Genomic DNA, 18,299 nt, shown 5'->3' on the forward strand with positions numbered 1-18,299 from the left:
CATTAAAAGTAGAGTTCGGATTTTTTGACATGAAGTTGTATGACATCCCCATCAGCAGTGTAGTCCATCAACAGGGACATACACTGCGCTTGGTCCCGTGAGCACAGTTCTGGTCGGATTTCGGTGATGAGAAATGTAGTTCCAGTTAGTTATTGGGGTAACTTAAGTAAAGCGTTTGGCTTCTCAAAACAATATGCGTTCAAAAGAGTAATACATTTGCATGAAGATGCATCCGCCACGACGTCGCAGTCATCTTGTTTACGTATGTGTTCCACAGCGGATGAAGCTATTTGGGTCGCAGCCATTTTCATCACATACACAGTAGTGGACAGCCAATAGCACGCATTAATATGACGTCAGAGGAAGTAAAGCAGAGCGATTTGTGCGGTCTGATTTTTGGGAGGAGCATTCTTGTCATGTAAATGTATTACTCTTTGAAACGCATGTTGTTTTGAGAAGCCAAACTCTACTTAAGTAACCCCAATAACTAACCGGAACTACATTTCTCATCACCGAAATCTGAACAGAACTGGGCTCACAAGACCAAATGCGGGATAATTCACCGCTGATGGACTACACTGCTGATGGGGATGTCATACAACTGTGGCTGAATTACAACAATTCTGCAAAGATGATGCAAAATTCCTCTACCGTGCTATAAGAAACTCATTGCAAGTTATCGCTTATTAACGCTTATTGCAGTTGGTACTGCTAAGGGGGGCCAACCAGTTATTAGGTTTAGGAGGCAATTATTTTTTCACACAGGGCCATGTAGGTTTGGATTTTTTTCCTCCCTTAATAATAAAAAGTTTCATTTAAAAATTGCATTTTGTGTTCAGTTGTGTTGTCACTGACTAATATTTACATTTGTTTGATGATCTGAAACATTTAAGTGTGGCAAAAAGAATTCAGGAATTGCTTGTGATTGGTTCCTATTCTGTTTTTCTTCTCATCTCTCATCTGTGGTTCACAGCAATCTAAGTTAAAGAAAGTACAGGGCCTGCAGTATGTGGACATGTAACGAATCAGAAAAACAAATAATGTTGAGTTGGTTGCGTATTAATAAATTATATTTACAGTATATTCACAACTACAATATGTGATATGCTTTTTGTTCAAACATTGAAAGTGCTTTCATGTGTATTTTTGCAATTTAAGTAAAAATTACTGTGGAAATACATGCATGAGACACTTCATTAGATGGAATTTGTTCACACTGTTTTCTAAAAAAGCCTCCTTAATTTTCGTGCTCAATTGGCGTGACAGCAGACTGGTTTAGGCATTTACTGGATCTACCAGATGGATATCTAATGAGCGTTTTTGTCAGGAGAAATACACAGATGGAGACAATGTACGGTATGTATTCACACACAACACACATGAAAATAGAACTGACCATCATGTGCCTGCCCTACCATAGTGTTTGAAATGCATTGATGCAGACCACAAAGTGACCGATAACTTTACATTGTTTGCAAGTATCCCTATGTGCCTTTTAAACATGCTGAACATCAAAGACGCTAGATAGATAAGACCACGCATGACCACATGTCCACACATGTAACCAGGGGCACTTCCAGGAATACTGCGCCCCATGAAACCCCCCCCCCACACACACACACGAAAAAGTGCGAAAAAGTGCTTGCCCCCCCTTTCTGATTTCTTATTTTTTGCATGTTTGTCACACTTAAATGTTTCAGCTCATCAAACATATTTAAATATTAGTCAATGACAACACAACTGAACACAAAATGCAGTTTTTAAATGAAACTTTTTATTATTAAAGGAGGAAAAAAATCCAAGCCTACACGGCCCTGTGTGAAAAAGTGTTTGCACCCCCCCATTTCTAAAGCTTTGGGACTCGAACTACAGTGAGAGCTATTATCCACAAATGGTGAAAACATGGAACAGTGCTGAACCTTCCCAGGAGTGGCCGGCCAACCAAAATTAACCCAAGAGTGCAGTGACGACTCATCCAAGAGGTCACAAAAGACCCCACAACAACATCCAAAGAACTGCAGGCCTCACTTGCCTCAGTTAAGGTCAGTGTTCATGACTCCACCATAAGAAAGACACTGGGCAAAAACGGCCTGCATGGCAGAGTTCCAAGACGAAAACCACTGCTGCACAAAAAGAACATTAAGCCTTGCCTCAATTTTGCCAGAAATCATCTTGATCATCAAGACGTTTGGGAAAATACTCTGTGGTCTGAGTATTTTAAGTAAGTTATCGCAAACGATTGATACGGTCGTTGCTGGTAAGCGTGGCTCAACCAGTTATTAGGTTTCACTTTTTCACACATGGCCATGTAGGTTTTTTTTTTTTTCTCCCTTAATAAATAAAAGTTTCATTTAAATACTGCATTTTGTGTTCAGTTTTGTTGTCATTGACTATTTTTTTTTTTAAATTTAAAACATTGACAAGCATGCAAGAAAAATAAGAAATCAGGAAGTGGGCAAACACTTTTCCACAGCAACATCATGGATCATCCGAACTGACCTTTTCTGTAGCATAGTTAATGAGTGTAGTGTGCCTTTATAGTTGTTTCCCCATATTGCCACACAGTAAGTTAGATATGGTAATACCAGCGAGCAGTAGAGAGTATGGAGTCATTTTTGGTCTAGAATTTTTCTTTATTCAGTATTGAGGTATTTCTAGCCACTTTATGTTGTATATTTTTAATGTGAGATTTCCAGTTCATATTATTATCTATTGTGACCCCGGGAAATTTATTTTTGTTTTGTTTTACCCTGTCAATGTCTGTGCCTTCAATTTGTATTTGCGCATGTGTATCAATTTTGCACTTTTGCACAGGATGAATGATAGGCTAATGTCAATCTATTTTTTGATGTCATGAGATCTACTACATGACACAAGGAACAAGGAACTTTCCAAATGCTAACGGTCAGTTATTATTGCTTATCATTTCCTCTGTGAATCACCACCTTATTGTGGTGGAGGGGTTTTGAATGCCCTAGTGAGCCCAGGAACTATGTTGTGTAGGGCTATATGCCCCTGGTAGGGTCTCCCAAGGCAAACAGGTCTTAGTGATGGGCCAGAGTGGCCCAGGCCTAGAGTGATTCAGAAAACGCTATGAACAAGGGGGGACTGGGCCTCACCCGGATGCGAGAGATGAAAACCAAAGTGAAGGTAAAAAGTATTTTCTTTCATTAATGCGGCTGCTATGCAGCGGCAGGAAACCACGGAAGAGCTGTACACGACAATGCTCCAACAAACAAAGGAGCGCGAGGCAGAACTATATATAAGCGGAACTCAAATTGGCAGCAGGCGTGATTGAAATGAGAAAAGCAAAGCAGAAAAACACAGACCATAGCAAAACAGGAAGTACTACAAAATAAAGGCATCAAACAGGAACTAAGGCATAAAAAGGGAACATAAATGAGCTGTCAGGCAAGCAACAATGCAGATCGTGACAGTACCCCCCCACCTCAAGGACGGATCCCAGACATCCTAAGAAGTCCAAAGACAACAAGGGACGGGTCGTGGGAGGACCGGTGGTGGGTGGCTGGCGGGACCCTTCCGGTGGTCAACCGGGATGGTGAATCTGGCGAAGCTGGCAGGACCTCTATGGGGGTCACCCGTGACAGCATGAGAGGCGGAGTCAGCGGGATCTCTCCGGGGGTTGGCTGGGACAGCATGATAGGCGGAGTCCATCCGGGGGGTTGGCTGAGACAGCATGAGAGGCGGAGCCAGCGGGACCCCTCCAGGGATCGGCCGGGACGGTAAGAGAGGCGGAGCCAGTGAAACCCCTTCGGGGATTGGGAGCCCCTCCAGATGTGGAGTAGAAGGTCACGTCCGGCCAGATGCGTAGCAGAAGGAGGTGACGTCTCGTTCATCTGACGTGACAGCGAAGAAGCAGTAAAGGAAGGCTGTGCTTTATGGCTTGTTGCAGGAAGCCCTGCCTCTTGACTTGCAGGTGGAGGAGGAGAAGAAGCAGTCTGTGTTCCCGGCGCTGCTGCAGTGGGCCCTGCGTCTTGACTTGCAGGAACAGAAGCAAGATATGTGTCTTGGCCAGCAGGAGGAGGAGCGAACTTCACCCCTGACTTGCAGAAAGAAGAGCGGTCTGTGAGTCCTGGCTAGCAGGAGGAGACCCAAACTATGCGGCCTAGCTTGCTGCAGCGAACCCCGCATCTTGACTGTGACTAAATCTAAGATGGTGAATCTGAAATTGACAGCTACTTGGTGATTTTTTAAAATTTTTTTTTAGATAATGAAAGATTTTGTACTTTCATGATAAAAAAAAAAGAAGTAAACCAGCTTCATAGTACTGCATATCCAGTCTCAGCTCTACAGCAACCAGGAAAAAGCACATCTGTGTCCTCACTAACCAATATGTGGCCATATAAGGCCTCTATGACACTCACCTTGAGTGCTGAATCACAAATCCCTGGGGTTGACCAACCCTGCCTGATGAATTTTCTCAGGAGAGAAGGGGAGGGTTATCAAAGAGGGCACAATAACGTGGGCAACATTCATCAAACCACACTCCTGGAAGGAGCTGAAATTGAAAAATGGGGAAAAGGGTAGTGATTCTGGGACTATTGCAAACATAAAAGGGCCGCAAAATTGGGGCAAGGGGAGAAAAACAAATACACATGTTCACTGCAGAGCTGTATAATATTTGATATACTGAAATTATGGCAATAGTATGTTCACAACATGTGTTTAGTCAGACCCACCATGCTTCTCTTCTGATTGGTTGGTAATGTTAGTGGGTTGAAACAGTGGTGGATTATTTCATACCACTGGGCGAATAAAATAGATGCAATAGGCTTGATTTCTGTAAGGGAGGCAGGATAATTTAATCCTTGCATAATACAGTCATATTAATACAAGACTCCAATTAAGAGTGTCAGCTTGGCACAGTTTGCTTTCATTTTGGTTCTCAGGAGCTTGTACCAACAGTTCAAGTACTTTCTTTCTATGCCACAGATCATTTATGGTAGGATGTTTTGGAGGTGACAAAAGTTAATTTCAAACTATGTTAAGCTAAAACTAAAAGAGCTTTCCTGTTGGCGAACAGCCCTCTCTTATGTATGTTATTTTCCTTTGGGCAAAAAGTGAGAAGTAGGTCATCCCTTTTTTTGAGTAACCATTTTCTGTTGATACAACATTAATATTTGATGTGCATGAAGTCCCATATGGACAGGGGAAATATAAACTCTGTTAAAGTTGTAAAGAATGATGTAAAAACAAAACTCAACAGTCATCAACATTGTTACACTACCAATATTTTATTTAATGATTTTGAATTTAACATATCTCCCCATGTATTGCTTTGTCACACAGACTCCCAGTTATCACACAATACATGATGAAAGTCCTTCAACAAAACTAAAAACGCAACACTTTTGTTTATGTTCCCATCTTTCATGATCTGAACTGAAAGAGCTGAATCTTTATCTATGTACAACAAAAGCCCAAGTTCTCTCACATATTGTGTTGGTGAACACATTTGTGGTTTTGTGCTTTGTGATAAAGCTGCACATTTTGTTGTGTTTTTTTTTATATTTTATTGTAGACAGCCTAAGGCCATGTAATGTAATAATCATGCTGTCTCATCAGCATCTTGATATGCCACATTTATGAGGAGGATGGATTATCGCGGCAAATACGTGCTCACTAACACAGATTTAGACAGATTAGTGAACGATATTTCAGAGAAAGAGGCTTTTTGTGTACATCGAACGAGTTGTAATTTTTTTTTAGTATAGTTCATGAAAGATGGGTGCAAAAACAAAAGTGTTGCGTTTCTCAAGGGTTTCTCAACCCCTCAAGGGAAATAATTTAGCAAGAGGTAAATATAGCTCCATAAATACATAAGGTATGACAAAAAAATAGTTATCTTGTCATGAAATATGACCACAGAACAGCATAGACTAAAATAGGTAACTGCAAACAGCAAAAATTACAACATACTCCTGTAACCCTCTCCTCCCCAAAACTATTAAACTGGCAGGTTTAAAAAGAATATGCTGCTGGAGGGAGATGCTATGACTTCAAGGTCACAGCAGGAGCATCAATCCTGACCTCTTCATGAGCTTCAAGGGTGGGGTGGTTACAGCATGGTTGGATGATCATTACAGGAGGACGTCAAAGGCCAAAAGAGACATTTACCCTGACTCTATCTCATTCTACCTAGACCGTCAACTTGCTGTTATGTTGCATTTTTCTGTGTATACCCCAATACTGTGCTCATCTGTGCTTTGATTTTTAATAATAGTAAATAAGTGTTTTGTTATAAACTTTGCTGCATTTTGCAGAGAGCGCAGACCTCCACCAAGCGCCATAGTTCCCCCCCATATTGTGATTCACACCAACATAATAATCCTACATTTTTTTTGGATCAGTCTTTATATATATTTATATATTTAGATATTTTGTAGAACCTGTTGGAAACTTGTCCTGTATTTTTTTTCCAAGTGCTGTGACCATTTTTTGCGGAGTTAAATGCACCAATGCCTGGACAAAATTCCTGGATCCAGATCATCCCCAAAATTTAATCAGTTCTTCCATATCCCACTTTCATCATAAATTTCATCCAAATCCATTCAGAACTTTTCTATGTTATTTTGAACACAAACATAACCTCTGTGCTGCGCTTGGCAGAGCTAACAACGTATTACATACTGCAAATGTTATGACAAAATGCAGATGCTGCACTTTTTTTTTAATTACAAAATGCAGAAGAAAAGTTTCTTACAAAATCCGGTTTCTTACAACATCCAAAGAACTGCAGGCTACACTTGCCACAGTTAAGGACAGTGTTCGTGACTCCACCATAAGAAAGACACTGGGCGAAAACGGCCTGCAAGGCAGAGGTGCAAAACGAAATCACTGTTGAACAAAAAGAACATTAAGGCTCAATGAAGGCTCATTAAGGCCCAATTTTGCCAAAAATGATCCCAAAGACCATTGGGAAAATATTCTATGGTTTGAGGAGACAAAAGAACTTTTTGGAAGGTGTGTGTCCCATTACATCAGGGGTAAAAGTAATGGCACATTCAGAAAAAGAACATCATAGCAACAGTAAAATATGGTGTTGGTAATGTGATGGGCTCTTTTTGTGCTTCAGGACGTGGAAGACTTGCTGTGATAAATGGAACCATGAATTCTGCTGTCTACCAAAAAATCATGAACGAGAATGTCCGGCCTTCTCTTTGTGAGCTCGAGCTGAGACGAACTTGGGTTCTGCAGCAGGAAAATAATCCAAAACACACCAGCAAGTCCACCTCTTACTGGCTGAAGAAAAACAAAATGAACACTCTTCCCGAGTGTAACGGATGCCAGCCTGTGAGGCTGTGCAAGTGTACGTTGGTAAACCTCACTCCCTCTGCCTTAAGAGCTGCGCTGAACACACGGTCGACAGTCTGGGCTTTTGGCCGTGTGGTCAGCGCTCTCGCCTCCCATTACGAAGGTCTTGTGTTCGAGCCCCGGTGCGGGCGGTGCGAAACAGGGCGGGCTGCACAAGGGTGGCCCAACCAGGTATTAGGTTTCGGGGGCAATCATTTTTTCACACAGTGCCATGTAGGTTTTTCTCCCTTAATAATAAAAAGTTTCATTTAAAAACTGCATTTTGTGTTCAGTTGTGCTGCCGTTGACTAATATTTAAATTAGTTTGATGATCTAAAATATCAAAGTGTGACAAACATGTAAAACAATAAAAAAATCAGGAATGGGGCAAACACTTTTTCACACCACTGTATGTGTCATCAGTGTAACATTACTCACGCCTAGTGACCAGAATACTACATATAACTTGTATTTCAATGTTTTGTGACAAATAATTGCCACGTCATGCTCTGTGTGCTGCTCTGCTGCCCTCTGTTTGTTCTGTGTTGCAGCACACGCCCTAAACCTAGTCTAAGGACTAATTGACACACCTGCAAGCAATCTGGAGCGGCCCCTTCTTAAACTGCAGTCGTGCTCTCACTCACTGCCAGCTTCAAGCCAGCATCAGCTCCCGTTCTTCTCTGTGCAAGCCTAGCTAGCCCTTTGTATTCCTGTTTCCTCGAGTGACTATCTACCAGTTACCTCCTGCCAGGCTACTGCCTGTGGCAGCGAGTGCTCTTAGTATTTAGTACTTTTCCTGCCAGTTCTGTTACAGTGATTTTCAGTTAGCCTTTTGCTATTCACCTCTGCTCCCTTTTTTTGCAGCTCCTTTAGTTGGTGTGTACCTTTTTTCCCGTGACACTATCTGGGCCCTTTTGTGTTGTACCTTGTACCTCGCACACCTCTTTAACTTGTTGAGTGTAATAAACCCTGTTGCACAACCTCCTGGCTCATGCTTTTTGGGATTGGAGACCCGGCCTTATCCGTCTCCTGACAGGTCAACCACGAAACACCAATCATTTATTAATTCATTCATTTTTGAAAAAATGCAATGGAATGCGGGAGCGATGTTCGAACTGCGATGTAGCAAGGGACGTCTGCATTGCTTTGAAAGAGATGATTTCTGTAGTTTGAAGTACAGTCACCACATAGTACCTTTTTTAACTTTTAACATATTCATCAAACTGCTGTCTAATTCACAGATTCACACAAATTTTGTCCTTTTATTACCGTGACAATCAAAACTTAGTCTGTAAAATGTGGAGTCTGTTGATGACAGCTTGTCACAGGCTAAGCCAATCAATACCAGCGTGTCTGATCGCTCGCCTATCAAGCTAGCTACAAGTGGCTATCACGTTTCAGGTATGTGCTAACTTACTTTTTAAGTGTCGTTTAACAATTTTGCTCTCTTGTTACCATGATAATGTTTTATCCTCAAAACACTAGTTGTGTGTCTAAGTTGTTGAACATAGACATGTAGTGTGTCCAGCTTCATGAGTGATGCTCTCGCAGGGTAGCTCGTGAGTTAGCACTAGCTTGCCATCTGATTTTGAGTAGCTCACCAAGGAGTATTTACCCTTTGTATTTTTTTTCTTTTTTATAACTATTCAATTCAGACATGATGCCTGTATTTCATTACAAATGAACACAATAGCATGAAGGCACTCACACTGTTTGACTGGAGATGTGCTTTGTAAATAAAGTACAATTTAAATGTTGAGAGTCACATAAAACACAAATAAATCACCTCTCCTTTCTTTTTGTCAAAGTAGCTTTAATAGTCCTGGAAGTTGGAGACATCTACATTATCATAAACCTGGACACTGAATTTATACTGTTTTGAATTAAGCAGGACAGAATTCCATAAGAAAGATATTGAAATTATTACTTTATTCTGTTGATTGTGTTATTTTTATTACTCTAAAACATGCATCAAATGTGTGTCAAATCATCCAAAATTTGTTTCACACAAATAAAAGCAAAAAAAGAATAATAACAGTCGGGTCGGTTGGTCCTGCCAACAAGGCGTCCCTTATTTTTCTGTGAGTTGACAACCCCAGTCACCATTACCTGGCACATTCATGCTGATTACGTTGCACCAGGTGCATTTGGCAGTCCAGTATCTTGCTGAAGTGCACTTTGACAGAGGACATCTCATGGCGAGCTGATAGATGAAAACAACCATCTTACAATTGCTAGACGAGACACTCTACCACCTGCGTCATGCTTCTCTGCTATTTCATGCTAATAAACAGCAGTCTGCCATTTCCCATATCTTTTTTTTTTTTTTTTTTACTATTTACTGTACTACATTAGGCTAGGTGCGTAACTCAGTTATTTACAGTCGATTGCCTACGCACTCAAATGAAAAGTATTACACTATTTGCAAAGCCTTACTGTACACTCAAGGAGTAACACATCAGCCCATATAAGCACATTGTCAATCTCACAGTTCTTGTAAAACAATACACACAGTGATTTGCAAATCACTAAATTACACAAATAAATCTATAATGAAGTCCCATCTTTGCATCACCAAAGCGCTGACTGTGAAATTAGTATAGTACAGTATATACTGTAGTATGACTTTCCATGTCAACATGATGGGCACGTTGAGAAATATTGTAAATGACATTTTCTTCAGTCTGCAACACTGGTGTCGTCTACTGTTTTGTGAATTTACTGTATATTTGTACTTTCTCTGTGTACTTTGTTTATAGTCGCTTACTCTAATCATTGGGAAGTGCTAAAAGTGTTTTACGTTTATTCCAGCCGAGTTTTACTAGTTCAAAAAGAATAGTCATTTGAAATGTGTGTTTCATATAGTCAAACTTGTCTATAGCGGCCACTAGAGGGAGTCTGCAAAAGTGGCCGATATAGACAGGTGGCCTCTATAGACAGGTTGGCGTCCAGTTTGAATGTTGACCAGTAGAGGAAAAAAGGAAAAAAAAAAAAATAATAATAATCTTGACCAGTAGATGGCACTGCGGACTGCTGATAAAAGTTGTACAGCACTACTAGGCTTGTTATTATCATGGTTCATGGTTTTAACCCTGAACATGCATGAGTCAAACAGTAGCACATCACATAGTACAATTCACAATTTTGCATGTCCAAAAAGGAGTAGGAAGAAGCAAAGCTTATTTAATCCTACCCCTCATCAGTTTCACATCAGTTGCAATACATTTATTCACCTCTTGTTCTTCCAAGTGTACTTTGTAGTTCTACATGACAATGTAGTGCAATCATAGCCAAGGTTTTTACTTACTAAAAGGAAGCTAGAGGCTTAATAATAACTGATAACTGATAAAATACTTCAGTTAAGTACAACCGAACTCAGTTTTGCTCCCGCTGCCGCATGCATGCTAGCATATGTTTTTTTTTTTTTTTTTTTTTATTGTAGCGTCGCTGGGAGCACGTCCTGTTCCCAGCCTACTTTGCGGTAATGTTTTGGTGCAAATGCTCTTAAAGTTACATGTTTGACCAGGAAATAGCAAGCTCAAAAGAAGACGGCTTTTTTATGTGGAACAACTGACAATTTGTGTGGATCTTGTGAATGATTGTGACTGAGTTAGGATAAGTAATTAAAGTCTTCACACGACGCCTTCATTGATTGAAAAACAAAACTTTTTCGTGCATGAAGCTTCTACTTGAGTTGGTAATTTGGCTGCTATATGCAGGTCAGATATTGACCAAGGGAGACAAAATGGGTGGCTGCTGGCTGCGTTGGACAGGTGACTGCTATACACAGGGTCTATAACATGTAAATTTCCTGGGAGGGATTTTTCAGTGGCTATAGGCAGGTGGCCCTTCTATAAAGGTGGCCGCTAGGACAGGTTTGACTGTAGTTACAAAATAATTTTGTTTTTTTTGTGAAGTGGATCAATTTTTCAAGAGTGTTTCATTCCACATACCATTCGCACTCATGGTGTCTTTAAAGAAAGAGCTACTGTAGAAAAGACATCACACAGCAATGTAATAGGTAGATGACAACAGACAAGACACTACCAACAAATAATGCTGAATAATCAACAACTATGTGAGCTCTAAACATGTAACTTAGCAACCATTTACAACAACAGTACAGCAAAGCATGCCTGGAAACAGGAAGTGCCGTTACCATATACATAGACGCTGCATCAAGCGACAAGAGACTTACGTCATAGTCGCCGCCATGTTGGATGTGGCAAGGCTGCGCTGTAAGTGAATACAAATAAATGTACATACTTTCATAAAGCGCCTTTCTATAAAGAAATTTAAGTTAATGCCTCTCGTTTATTCACACATGCACTAATGTACTTGGGAAACAGTTAGGCACCAAGAACATGTCTCGAGTTCCTGCAGCAGAATTGCGCAATATGGTGTAAACAATGAATAACAGGTGTGTAAAGTTGACTAGGGGTGTTATTTCAGGACTACAGGACACTAATACAAGTAGTGTGAAAAAAACATCGAAAGACACAAACAGGTTATGCTCCTAACAACAAAAACATTAAATTGATAAACACTGAATCCTATATCACGGAAATTCATTTATCGTGGCTGGGTCTGGAACAACGTAACCTCTATAAACAAGGGACAACTGAACTCCCATTTACCCCCCGATACAAAATGACCTAATGTGTGATGCCAAAGGCCCTGAAATTCTTTGCAATGTTTGTGTCCCCTAGATTTTCAGAACATTTCTTTAAAATCTTAATAAATAATGAAATTTATACTATTGTATTGTTTTTTGTTAATAGATCATCAGTTAAGCAGCTGTTCTCACTTTGTTTTCTTAAAAGAAATGTAGATGGACAGTCTACAAGCTCACAACGCCATTTTTCGAATATTCACCGATGACATATTTATAATCAAGTATGGGGTCGCCCAAAACATGTCCCTGTAAAGTGGGGTCTTTCTATAAAAAGGTTGCTGTTAGGTTTGTTTCATTTTGGTGTTGTCACCTTTTGACCTGTGTGCTTCTCTGTAGATCCCTTCACTCCTTGAGTGGGCGGCGCCACGAGGCACACCTGTAGCCACTTGGTCATCAAGGGCTCTTAAGCCACATGGCTGCAGGAGGAGGACGTGGGATTGTACTACTGGTTTGCATGCTGCCTGTGATACACCAGTTTGTTTGCTCCTGTGCTCTTTGCCTTAAGATTGCTGTGTCCTTTCAAAGTCTGTTCCACGTGCTCCTTGCCTCCTGTGACGCCGTCTGCTCATCAGTGAGTTGTTTCCTTTTTCCACGGTGCCTTTTTGTTTTACTACCTTAGTTGCACCGTTCTACCTCAGTTTGGACTCAGAAGTTTTTGCTATTTGTTTGTTACTTGGTTCCTGTTCTACAAGATTAAAGATATTATTTTTACCTGGATTGTGTCTGGCTCTGCATATTGGGATCTCTGCCTGACTGCACATAACAGATGCATACTTGCGTACAGCATACATAATAGTATGGATGAGCGAGTACATCACTATCTGTATCTGTTTTTGTTCACTCATCTAAATTTGTATGTGTACTCGAAGTGGGTGGGGCATAAACCAGAAATGGGTGTGGTTTAACCAGAAATGGGTGGAGCTCACATCACTACATTATTTTAAGTCTGAAATTGACATGGATTGATCAGAAGTTACTATATTTATTGTTTATTATTTTGTGTACTGTGTATGTGTGTAAATGATCTGTAAGAATTTATTATTTAATTATTTTTTAATGATGTGTGAAGTTGGAGATTCATGCCAACATGCAGTGATGGCAAACAGGAAAATAATCTGTCAGCCTCGTTCACTGTAGTTTTCTAAAAAGTGTTCAGTACTACGAGAAAAGTTTTCTAACTGACTTCATATCACTAGCCAAATTAGAAACAAGCAGATGGAAAAAAAAAACAAAACACCGGCAGTGGCCGACGCAACACGAGCCGTTTACAGCTCTGTTTGTCAAATGCACCGCATACATAACAAAACAAGTTGACCAAATCACTTTAGATACGAGCTGAGCTGAGGAAAACCTAGTTGGTCACTGCCGGTGTTTTTTTTCTAATAATTTTTTCCATTACATTAAAATTACTTTTATGTTTTATAGCTTAAATATAATGTCTTATTTCATGAAATGTTGGTCTAGTGGTTAGCATATTGGCCACAGTCAGGAGATGGGGAAGACCTGGGTTCGAATCTCCTTTGGGCATTTCTGTGTGGAGTTTGCATGTTCTCCCCGTGCGTGGGTTTTTGTCTCTGTGCCCTGCGATTGGCTGGCGACCAGCCCAGGGTGTAACTGCCTGTGGCCCAAAGTCAGCTGGGATAGGTTCCAGCACACACCTGCTACCCTAGTGAGGACAAGTGGAATACAAAATGGATGGATGGATGGCTTAAGAAATATTCTCAGGGGTTTGTCCTAGTATGATTTCCATCAACACACTGGAATGCCCTTGACAACGAACTGAAGTCTAAGTGCACAAATAGTATTGATGCCTTGATGATGCTGACTTTGGAAGGGACATTTGTGGCACACATGATATTGCACACTTTACTTTTTCAGTTTTTGAAAGATTTATTTGTTTCTGCAGTGATGCAATGACAAATGAGCCACGGGCCACGGATGGCCCCTGGACTACACTTTGGGCACCACTATTTTTGTTGCTCTTCGTAGCAGGCTTCGTCTTCGGGAGTGACTCAATGAGCAAACTACAACCCTATTTGGCTTGCTGGCTCAGTGTTGTGGGCGAGCAATCGTGGTTTAAGAGGGGTTGGTCGACTACAACAGTCACTCCCAACAAGCTGGAAAAGCCCCAAATATCGATGGTGGCTTGCGATCGACGGGTTGGTGACCCCTGGTTTACACATTTACAAGGGCTTCCTTGTTATCACACAAATGCAATGTTTCATTCATATGTCACATAAGAAATGCAAACACCACTAAAACCCTAAATTATTCAAAAGCAATGTGAGCTGAATTGCAATCATATGCTTGAATGTCCCATTATGAGTCAACTCAAATGCAGTCTAAAAAGGGGAAAAAAATGCAATTCAACATTTCACCTCTATGAACAATGAACCTCTTCTGAATTGTTAATGGATTGGTAAAAAAGGAAACAATTTTGCTGCATCAGTCAGTGTAAACTGAACTGTAAACTGTGAGCTGTTCCTTTTTTTTTGTGTAAGTGTATTCAATACACGTCATATTTTAATATTGCAACTTTTATGTCGGTTTGCATCATTGCCTGCTACTGACTGTTTCTGTAATGCACACATACAGTAATATAATGCAGTAAAGTGGTTGTAGACTCGACCATGACAAGTGAATTTCCGTAAAGTAGGATTCATTATTTATGAATGTTTATGTAGTTAGAGCATTCAAAACCTGCTTTTAAATATGTTTTTAGCATTATTGGAGCTGTCTAGACATGACATACTGTACAAACACCCTTACAGTCATCTTTACACTCGTAATACCCAATGTAGTAGACTTAATAAGAGAAAATAAGCCATTCAAGACATAAATAAGACTTGTGCGCGTGTGCTGCTGTAAATGTCTTCCGGTGCTGGGAGTCTGAGTGGGGGGCGAACAGTAAGTGACATTGGGGGTTCAGGGTTGAGTTTTACGTTGGCGTCGGTTACAGTAGCCCGTGTTAGGTATTATTGTGACTGTTCTTAGGTAATTCAAATTTGAAATAAAACATTGTTGGTCCGGCATTCAAGTCTGGTGCTTGTCTGACTGAGCGTTACAGTAACATTACTGACACTTAGTGTCCAGTGCAGAATACTACATTTCATCACAACATTTTTGAATGCGTCTTCAGAATGCCTTATATTTGTACTTTACTTCTTCCAGATATTTAACATGAAAATTGTCATGATTTGCAGTCTGCTTGGTGTGCTGCCCTCTGCTGTCTCACTGAAGCTCTGCAGAGGAGCCCTGTCTTCTGCTCGTCTGGCTAGCGCAGCTGCTTCTCATTAGTAATCAGTAGGGATGAGCCGTTACGGATAATGCATTTTTGCCGAATACAAGCATGAAACAAGTACATCTCGTCATTATCCGTAATCGTGATGAAAGAAAATCTTCATTATGTATTCACTCTTCACGCTCTGTGATTGGCCAGTCACACACAGCGACCGCCCATCCCGAGACACACTGTGCAGGCTGGAGCCACATAGGAGGTGAGCGGTGCCTCATTCACGTACACGGTGTAATTGGCAAGTTGAAAACGGCTTGTGTGCCGTTGCCTCCGCTTTATTAAATTTTCCTCAGCTCGCCTCGATTTCGGTTTCTATCTAAAATTATTTGGTGAACTTGTTTCGTAAATTCTGCGGTGCATTTGACAAGACAGCGCTGTGCAGCCTTGTGTTGCGTCTGTCACTTATGCAACTCATTTGGTCTAGCATGGCCGCTTTTTTCCTTGAAATGTATTTTTGTTGTATTCCATAAAGTCATCATAAAACTGGCGTTCTACCAACAATATAAGAATTTTGTTAATTTTCAGTTGGCAGTACACAGACAGTGATAACAGTAACCTGCATTACGTGGCCACAACATTAGGTACACCTGCACGGCTGACAGATTATGGCCCTCTTTGCTATCAGTGGATGTTTGCGTGAATCACCAACCTCACACAGATCATTAAAAAATAATTAAATAATAAAGTCTTACTGATGACTTACACACATACACATTACACATAAAGCTGAATAGTAAACAATAAATTTAGCAACTTCTGATCAATCCATGTAAATTTCGGACTTAAAATAATGACTTAAAGGCAATATTTGGTCAAACCACCCCCATTTCCAGTTTATGCCCCACCCGTTCTGAGTACAGATACGGATATGGGTGAACAATTGAATTTAGTTGGGTGAACAGATACAGATAATCAAGCCTAGTAATCAAGCCCTTCTTAAGCAGTGCTGCCTCGTCCGTCTTTGCCAGATTGTTGTCTGCCTTCACCAGTGTTGTGTGTGCTCCGTTCCTTCATGCCACGTTTGATAGAAGTTATCTTTTGTCATTTTTCCTGGCTACCAACTATTACCAGTAAGTTGTTGAGCATTTCTAGTAAGGATGGGTAGTTGAGGCCTCGTGAAATTCAAAGCGCGGAATGGCGAGGGATTACTGTATGTATACTCTCACACACTGTATTGTGTACCTGTAATCCCATACAATGTTAGCATTTTTGTTTTTTGTATTTGCAAACTTTAAGTTAAAAGAATTAAACCTCCTCATTTTCTTCATAATAATTTTATATAATAAAAAAGAGCGAGATAAAATTTCATCAGGTAGTTCTTGAGCATAGACAAAAAAGATATTCCTAGAAGGAAAAACATCTCACCACTGACCTTCTTGATTACATGACACTCTCAAGACTCATTATGTGAGGCTACGTTATCATGGTAATGTCAATAGAGCCCAGGATAATGCATGCTTTGATGGATGACAAGACCCCACATTTAAAGCCTGAATGCAAAGCTGGGCAAGACAATCCTTTACTGAATGAAGAGCATTGCAATGCAGCTCCAAATGGGATAATGAGATAGCTAAGAATGGATGGCTATGCTTCCTCTCAGTGTGTTATCTAGTTTGATGGTCAAGATAGCATATTTTGTTCTTCCTCATTTGTCTTCTTTTTGACTCTGCAGAATAATCTATTTCACCCAATTTCAGGTCTCGAGGCCTGCTACTGAGGACCGCTGGATCAATATTTGCCAAGTTTAAACCACAGGATTATCCGTCTGTCAGGCTCCCAACAGAAGCTCTCAACTGTGACATAAATCTTTGACTGTCCTCCACCATTTGAGAAGGTCACACCTCCAAACAGTCTTTGTTATATTGTACACCTTAAACACGGATTAAATAGTCGATATCACTCTTACACAGTCTCACATTGTACAGTTCTATGTGCAATAAACATACATAGTACACATTACGTGTAATGTATACATCGTACACATTACAATTCATCAAATATGATGCTATATCTCGACTAAACTACAACCATATTTTTCTTTATTACGAATGTAGATACACCCATAATTATATTAAAGACCATGAACACAATCATTTATGTGTCTTTTTTTTCCACGTCAATTAAACCGATTGCATATCGAAATGAAAATCTGCCTGGTAATTAAAGACAAGCCGCCTCTTGTTAATCCTTGCCTGCTGAATTAGGGGGATTTTTAATTGACATAGACTGTACATAACACAATTGGTAATATGGTTTCATTAGTTTATAGTCTCCTAAAAATAGGAATCACTGTTTTCATTAGTTTAAATAAGGAATACTACATTTGGAGCAGGTTTTCTTCCTTGGACTCTCCCAAATGTATGATCAACAAACAACACGTTTTCTCTGTTCTTTGTTTTTTTAAATTTTTTTTTTTTTTTGCTTAGAGCCCAGCTGATACATACAGTACATACATTGACCAGCCTGCAGAGACACTCAGCAGACATCCTTGCAGAACTCATGTGGAATATGTAAATAAGCATGAACAGCTTTTACTTCATATCGTATTTTTCAGTAAGCAGCACATAAAGATGGCACTTCAAATTTTTATGATTAGTTCGAAAGGTTCACAATATTTCTACCAAGTATTGCCCATTTGCTTAAACAGTTACCATAATAGACTATTCCAAAACTAGAGAAGATTATATGGACAGATAGGTCAAAGCCTTTGTGTGTTAATAGCTACAAACAGGCAAATAAAGAAGCTGTCTAACCAAGGCAATACAAGTATTAGCCAGATCCAGTATAATCCCACATAGCCTACTTGGCCCATGGCAGTGGAGCATCACTGGTTGTTGTCTGCTGAATTTTCTTCTAAGAGATTATTTGCACTGCTTTAAGAACCAAACAAACATGGAAATGCTCCAAGAGAGTATGTCAGAGAGAGGGTAAATAAATATATTGGAGAAAATCCTGACATGTTATTACACCCTGTGCGTTTAGGATGGATAAAGTTCCAGCATCTTTTTATTCCCA

The sequence above is a fragment of the Dunckerocampus dactyliophorus genome, chromosome 3 (assembly GCF_027744805.1).
Source record: "Dunckerocampus dactyliophorus isolate RoL2022-P2 chromosome 3, RoL_Ddac_1.1, whole genome shotgun sequence".
In the NCBI taxonomy this organism is placed as follows: Eukaryota; Metazoa; Chordata; class Actinopteri; order Syngnathiformes; family Syngnathidae; genus Dunckerocampus; species Dunckerocampus dactyliophorus.